Raw genomic sequence first — 8,458 nt, 5'->3', positions numbered from 1 at the left:
CCAGAAGCTACCGTCGAGGAGTCTGACTTGTATGTCGAGAACCAGACGTCTACGTCCGATAAGGACGATAAGAGCACTGCTGGCGAATGCCAGTGTGCTCTTCCCATCGAGCTTTACCGGTACATCGTCCGGAAGTTCATGCTCGAGCCGTTCGAGCCTGAGTTTCCGGAGCCACACCAGACGGTGTATGATGCCCCCAAGGGCAAAATAGGGGTATATGCCGCCTTCTTCGTCTATGGGAATCTTAGGTTCCTATTGACGAAGTTTGTATACCGTGTTCTGGATAGACACGGTGTGCACCTGACGGAGTTACACCCAATGGCGATCGCCAAGATCCGCCATTTTGAGTGGGTGTGCCTCATTCTTGGTGTGGATCCCCACGTCGACCGCCTGATGACCTTCTACTCCTGGAGGTGCATCCAAGGCTGGTACACCCTGGTCACCCGGATCAAGGGTTTGAAGATCTGCGCTACCGAGCGCAGTCTTCGGTCTTGGAAGCGGGAGTTCTTTTACATCTCTGCCCGTATCGTCCCTATAGCGATGACATTTAAGAACGGGAGAGCTCTCCCCAGCCTTCACGCCTCCAACTACCAGGAGGCGGAATGGTTCTCCAAGATTTCCCGGATCCAGACTCCGGTTTACCGCTTTCCGGAGTCCGGGATGGTGATGCTCGGTATGAGCAGGGTGTGGAAGAATGCTGGGCGGATGCGCCACAGATTCCCATCGTACTTGAATACGGTTTGAACTTTATCCCTTACGGTATGCTTCGTCTTCTTTGTTGATTTAGGGTTTTTTCTAACTGTTTTTCTTTTTATTTCAGAGGGAAATGACTTGCAGTCCATCCTGCATCCGCGGGAAGCTGACGGTCCCGCTCGGTTGGGTACTCGTGCTCTTGACGAGAACGAGTTGCCCATCCTTGCGCAGACTGCGGATCGGTTTGTGGAGGCCTACCCGCCAGGCCACGAAATACTGAGCGCCACGCGGCCAGGTAAAAGACTATTTAACCCTCGCCCTCTGAATGCTGAAACCTCTGCTGGAATTCCTCTAATCTTGTCATCTTCTGATGATGAATCCGCAGATGGTCCTTTTCTTGCGCGGAAGAAGAAGGCTGCTGGCGGGAAGGGCAAGGCGAAGGTAGCCTCCACTGCCGACCAGGTGAACCGGTCTGAGTCGGAGACCGAGAGTGAAGAGGCGGCGGGGAACCCGGGTGGTGTTGAGACCACTGCTCCGGAGATTGAAACGGCTGTCACCTCCGAGCAGCCCAGGACAACGACGGTGACTGGTACGAAGAGGCCGGCTCCATCGGGTTCGTCCCCGCCCATTCGCACCTTCAAGCTCAAAAGGACCCGTAAGTATACTTCCTTTATCTTAACTGCATAACTTTCCGCTATTATACTTATATATCTTCTTTCCCAGGCGTGGATGCTACCGCATTCCAGGGTGGAGCGGGGAGGAGCACCTCCGGACCCATGACGGTAGGTTTAGTCAACCTACCTGAGGCGATGACCCAGGCGACTGCGCCTGCTTCAGTTGTTGGTTCAGTTGCTCACCCGGTTGAGCCAACTGTTCCAACTGTGACGACGTCTCCGCCGGCTGTCAGTGCCATATTCACTGATTCCTTCACTGAGCCGGCGGTGAGTGTTTCTGTGGATTCTTCCACAGCCGCGGCCGCGGTTGTGAGTTCACCTCCAGTGAGTTCACCTCTGTTGGTTTCTACCACGGCGGCCTCCGCTATACCTCCTCCGGCGCCGGCGACTACGGCCGGTCCGTCAGGTATGTCCGGGGTTGGGGCGTCAAGCCAATCTCTGCCTCCTTCCTATCTGCCTGACCTCTTGGATGGATATCCGTTAGGTTCGGGTGATGGGTTTGGCGGCTACAGGCCTGTCGTCGACCCTACAGGTGCGTAGGGTTATTTTGGCCTTTTATTATTTTATTTTATTTTATATATTTTTTTTATATCATCTTTTCCTAACTGCTTTTTGCTTTTGCAGTGTCGGATTCCAATGAAGTGTATGTTCCACGATGGAACATCCGCCGAGGAACAACCCTTCGGACGCCTGTGGAATGCGTCGAGTGGGCGCGCCACGCCGCCCCAAGTGGGGCGCTGGGGGAAGCAATGTCAAGCTACCAGGAGGGTAGGTTGACAAATGAGCTCCGCATTCTCGTAGCCCGGATGCAGCCGCGCGTCGAGCTGCTTTGTCGTGAAAACGACAAGTTAAAGGCAGCTCGTATCCAAGAAGTAGCTCAGGCGCGGGCTGTCCGGGAGGAGAACAGGAGGCTCTCCGCCGTTGCTGCGGAGAAGGAGAAGGCCTTCAAGGCCCTTGAGGTTGAAGTTCAGGCTCGTCTCGAGGCCCGTTCCAAGGCCGCCCAAGCTGTTAATGAACAGCTTCGGTTGGCTAAGGAAACTGCACGGAACGCAACCGAGAGGGCCACAAAGGCTGAAGCTGCTGCTGAGCCTCTACGCATCGAGAATGAGGAACTTAAAGCCAAATCAGAGAGGCTCCAGCAGGCTCATGATGCCTTGGCCATGGAAGATGCCAAGAAGCTCCAAGAGATCTTGGACCAGAGGGGGGTGCTTGACCACACTGAGCGTAAGCTAAAGGGCGTCGAAGAGGCTGCAGCCAAAGATGTGTTGCTTGCCAACCTTACAAAGAACGAAGCCGAACGCGCCCGTAATGAAGCTCAAGCTTCCCTCCAGGAGGCTCTGGTTACCAAGGAATGGCTTCTCCGAGAAGCGTTGTCTCAGGTATGCGCAGTTTCACAATTTCTTTACGCTTTTCCTTAGAAGAGTTTTTGATATACTTCTGTTTTTTAGGTTGTGCATCGGGTGTTCACGAACACATCATATGACGATGCGATGAGCGCAGCCCTCAACGCTTCTCATGAGGATGGGGAAAAGGCTGGCTTCCTGCTTGGTCTAGGGTTTGTTGAACAAGGCATTCCGCCTTCCAACTTCCCTCTTTACAATGTGGATACTGAAGCTGCGTATGACCAAGCAGTGAATCAGTATGCCGCCTTCCCGCATCCGGTGGTGTAGAAGGTAAACGAGATTGCTGCTGCTGATGATGGGCTAGCTATCCTCAAAGCTTTCCTTGAACCGCCACACTCTACTGATGGTGCGGGTCCAAGTGGGAGTGGTCCTGAAGCTTGATACTTTAGATCCCTTTCCACCATTAGAGTAGATTTTTATGTTTGTATAGACTTCTAATCTTGTATGCGGGTATGTACCCAGCAATTCTTGTAATGTTTGAATGTTGATGGAATAAAGATTATTTGTTAATGACTTGCCTTGTTTATTTCGCGCATATTTTGTTTTAACTTAGCAATTTCTTGAGTACTTAGATAAGTTATCCAAATTCTTTGTTTTAGGATTTTAATAAAACCTTTATTTTTTCTTAACTTGAAGATTAATTCGAAACCTAAACATGTGTTGTTATAAAAACGAAAATTAATAAATAACATGAGCATACACACCTCTTAATTTGTAATCAAAACTTGTTTCGAGTTTATATGATAAAATTCAACCATTATCTTATTTTCACTGTTCATTTATATTCTTAAAACTAAGATAACATATGTTCATTATAATTGTCAACTCACATGTTGAAAATGACCAATGTGTGTGTTGTTCACAAGATATTTTTCAATATTATCCGATCAAGTTAAATTCATAACGTGCTTCATTATATTTTGTGTGGTTAAGTTATTATTATTCATATATAACCTTCAAACAATTACAATAAAGTAGAGTATATAAAGGGTATTTATACATTGGTTGCTTTTTTTAAGGAAAAAAAATCATGTACTAGCTGTTTTGCTCATGTTATAAAATATAGTATGAGAAATGAAATTGATTCGATTGTGAATTTAACTTATTCATTTGAATTAAATGTAGGGGTGTGCACGGTTCGATTCGGTTCGGTTATTAGCATTAACCCAACCGAACCGATCGGTTATTGGTTCGGCTCGGTTAATAACCTATATCAAACTTAGGCTAAAATTTTGATTAAATATACATGAAATGAATGCTTAAATACATGAAATGAAGGTATAACTACATGAAATGAAGGTATAAATATATGAAATTGAGATATTGGTACTTGAAATGAAGATATAAATACATAAATGATAGTATTAAACAATTAATGCATATAATACATGAAATAGATGAAAAAATGCTTGAAAATATGGAAAAAAAAAATGCGGTACGGTTCGGTTAATTTCGGTTTTCGGTTTTTTGGGTTCGGTTTTTCGGTTTTCGGTTCGGTTTTGGTTAACGATTTGGTTATTTCTCACCCCTAATTAAATGTGTAGCGGGCTGAATAAAACTTCAAAAAGTACAACCCATATTTTTTAGAAAAGGCCCCGAGTTTTTTTATTCGCTTTAGGCCACTAAAAAGATTAAGCCCCACCAAACATCTGCAAAAGTGATGCACGTGTAAAGACCATTATAGGATTTGTTCTCTTCCAAACATGAAACACGAGCCATCAAACTTTCGTATGACCACTACCGACCCCTTGATCAGAACACACTTTTTTTTCCCTTTAATCCATTCTCTAATCAAAAGTTAAAAGGCCTTAGACTTCTAACACTATAGCAGCCCAATTCGGGTTTTGGTGTTACGTGTGGTTCACGATAATCAATTACTTTTCCATTTTACGTTGAAAGTTGAAATTGTGAATGCCAAATTTATTTTTCTGGTCTTTTGCTTTATTTGGGTTCACTTGCATCCCGAACTAACACAATCAAACTTTAATTCACCTGGAGTCATCATCTTTTATATTTCTATAAATAATTTCATTTCCCTTTTAGCTCTTTATCTGATTATCTCCGTAACCTACAAGATATAAACCCAACTTAATATAGTTACATCCCAACAAATATTTAAACCAAAATCAATATTATTAATTATTAGTCACAATTAAACACCCGCTCATCAATAAGACCGTACATACGATTAATTAGCATTAAAAGCTTTATAAGTATGCGGTCACTGGTCAATGTGGTATTATAATATCCACACGATTACCAGAAACATGAACATAAACCTACCCGAACGGCTGGATCATCATTTACTTAAAAATTTTTGTATTTCTTTGATTTTTTTGGATAATATAGCTACTCAACTAATTTTTAGTTTTATATTTAAATATCCTAGGATAATAACTTAAATAACGTTAGATAATCAACTTTGTTAATTGTTAAAAATGTATTTGAAAATTCAAAAATGTAACTTTTAACAAACTATTGGTTATATTTGAAAAGCGTCAAACATTGTATTATAATCGGGAAAATTAGCCATTCATTTTTTGATTTGTAAAAAGGCAATATCCAAAATTAACCAATTAGATAAGACTAAATAATCAAAATATAGCTAACACAAAAATCTTTAGAGATACAATAAGTCCACAAAATAAACCATGCAACATAAGAGCGTTCACATCCCATCTTCGATCTTAACCTTATGATTTAACTAAAAACATATTTTCTTAAATTGTTTCTTTTTAGAAAAGCTCTAATAGAAGAGTGTTCTTAAAATAAAATAAAAACATTTCTTATTAATATATATGAATTACATTATACAAACAGAAAAAAAAACTATAAAGTACACTTATTTTAGAAATTAAAATGCTACAACTACAAGAAATAAATGCGAGAACTTAATAAAACAAGAAAAGGTGACTCATAATTCGTGTTCAACATAAGTCCCTTAAGACAGATTTTGGGTCTTTCATGAAAATCCATCTGTTTCCCAAGGTATAACAGTCGTAACAATGTGTAATGTCAGGGAGGACGCAAGCACCAGAACAAAAACTCGAAACTCAAAAGAAAAAGAAAGGTAGAATGAGATTAAGTACTTTAATGTAGGCGCTGCAAGTGTGTCATCCAATCTAGATGAGTGATTCTTACATAGGGAAAGCGGAAGCTGTTAGACAATTAAAAATAAAAAAAAAGTTGCATTAAACATTTTCAATGCTTACCATTAGTTTAATCAATTCTCAACTTAACTCCCGCGTCCAGTGGAGGAGTCCAAGTACCACCACTGTCTAAACCCATCAAGCACATGAGCGCTATGTAGGGATGAGCAAAATCGATACTGGTACCGGTAACGAAATCAGTACCAAAATTTTGAGTTTCGGCACCGGTACGGGACCGGTACCAGTACGGTACGGGACCAGTATTTCCCGAATTTTTGTCTTCAATCCTAGTACCGTCCTGGTTCCGTCCCGGTACCGGTACCGAACCAAATATTTCGGTACCGGTATCAAGACTTCACAATTTTCGGGACCGGGACCGGTCGGTACCGATACGGTCTCGGACTCATCCCTAGCGCTATGATGGTAGTTGAGCGCATATGCGTGTCACGCGATTTGCTTCACACCACACAGTCTGTCACTGGTTCCCACTTGCACGCTATCTCAACATAACCAGGCAAGTGTCACGCCATAACCCACCAAGCGTACAGTTGATCTAGCAAGCTAATTATTATGTTTGTCGTGATTGTGAGCTCTAATCCTTGTCACGAAAACCTAACACACTTGGTTAAAAATACTAAGTGCAAAGTGTACCATCAAAACACCATATTACGTGCATCTCTCCGTGCTCGCATGCATGTGTGCAAGAGTTAAGGGTGCCTTGCATTCTTCAAGGTAACACTTGAGTGTGACTCCTTTAAAAGAAATATCAAGTGACGAGTGCCTCTCCTTACACACCCTTGAAGGTTTTGTATCCCCATCAACGTGGAACAAGTTCCCACTTCTTCTGTTTTATTTTGTTAAAGAATTTGACAACTTTAAAATTTTTAAACACCCAGCTTCGAAGATCGATATGTCATTCATCCTAGCTCCGGTTTGGACGCAATTTGGTTCATTACGAAGCTTTCACCACATAGATGATAGAACACAAACAAAATAGTTAGAATTTATATTATCCGCGTGCAGTTTTATTTAACCATGTTCAACAATAAGAAAACTACTTTTTTATACTTATTGAAAAGACACAATTACACAGTTAGTCCTTGACGTTTCCCTAAAGTAACAAGATAGGGTACTAATGTTTAAGAGTTACAGGGATGGTGAAGAAACACTAGGTGACCCTGAGTAGATTATGGATAATCTGGGGGTTAAGTAATGTTTCCCACGAGGGTTAGGTCCGGCAGAGATGGTTATTCTGATGACCTGCAAAACAGACACCGTGAGCTCGTCACTGAGAAGGGGGAGGGGTTCCTCCTTGTGACCACCCTCCGGCGTGAGAATCAGACTAGATTGCTCTGAATATAAGTGTATATAAAGAGAGATTGCTAGAGAAGATAAGATACAAGATAATGATACCGTTCCAAGGTGTTGGAGTATTTATAGCCGAAGGTAGGTTTCCAAGCAGGTACAGCCAGCTGTATAATATTCCTGTTCTACCAACTATGGGCTACGCACGTGCCATGCTGGTTGGTGGGTAGGCAGCGGCTGATAGTGACAAGGCCGGCTGTGTACTGTTCCTTTCCGCCGGCTATGTACTATTCCTTTTCCGCCGGCTGTGTACTGTTCCCTTTCCACCAACTGCAGGCTATGTGCGTGCCACGACAAGGGTTGGTGAGTGGGCAGCGGCTAATAGTGACAAACAGTACTAGAGCGTGCTCCTCCTCGTACTGTTGTCGGTGAGCTGTCACCCTGTGATTGGTTCATGGGCTGCTTTGGTCAGATCTTGTCTATTTTGTCCATACCTTGGCAGGTATAGTACAAAAGATCTTCGAGAAGCATACGGACTGGCTCATTTGGGCGGGAGTATTCCCGCCTTGCTCATTCCTTCAGGTGACACTGAATTATTGAGAGTTAGTGCCTTGTGCGTGTAGCCTTGCTATTAGTGCGGGTAGCCTTCCCTGAAGGCTTGTATCCGCAGCTGCGGGAACAGGCGGGGTACTTCACCATTGGGAGGCTTTCCCTGCGGGAACAGCTGGCGTACTGCGCGTAAGGTCTTCATCTCTGAGCATGGTGGGTCCTGCGGAACCAGTTGGTCCTTGCGCAGACGTCCCTCTTCAAGGTGAGTCTTGCGGGTCCAACTGGGCTCTGCTGGGACCTACCTCTTCAAGTCCCCCCAGTCCAATGTTCTTCTCATGAATTGTTAATAAGTGAGGTGAACTTTGGACTTAAGCAAGGGGTTTTGAAAAGGATTTAGTTTTAAGGTTGTCCGTGGGGATTCTTCCCGCGGTTTCCCTAATGTCACGTGCAGAAATTCCCGACTTTTCTGCTTGATCTTTGGGTATGATGCGGGTAGGTGTGTAACCTTCTCGCAAGTCAGGAGCGTTGAGTTTCACTTGTGTAGATTCTCCACGAGGTTTTGGTAGTTTTAAACATAGTGATCAATTATGTTAAGAACCAATTCCATCCTGGAGCTTCAAACAATCTAGTTCTCAACGTTCCCGCTATGCGGGGATGTTATTTCCCTTTCCGCAAGCATGGCCCT

The sequence above is a fragment of the Bidens hawaiensis genome, unplaced genomic scaffold (assembly GCF_021521415.1).
Source record: "Bidens hawaiensis isolate Kalapana, Puna unplaced genomic scaffold, B.hawaiensis_p1.1 tig00027104_1, whole genome shotgun sequence".
NCBI classification, from domain to species: Eukaryota; Viridiplantae; Streptophyta; class Magnoliopsida; order Asterales; family Asteraceae; genus Bidens; species Bidens hawaiensis.
The sequence above is the reverse complement of the archived record's forward strand: the minus strand, read 5'-3'. Positions refer to the sequence as shown.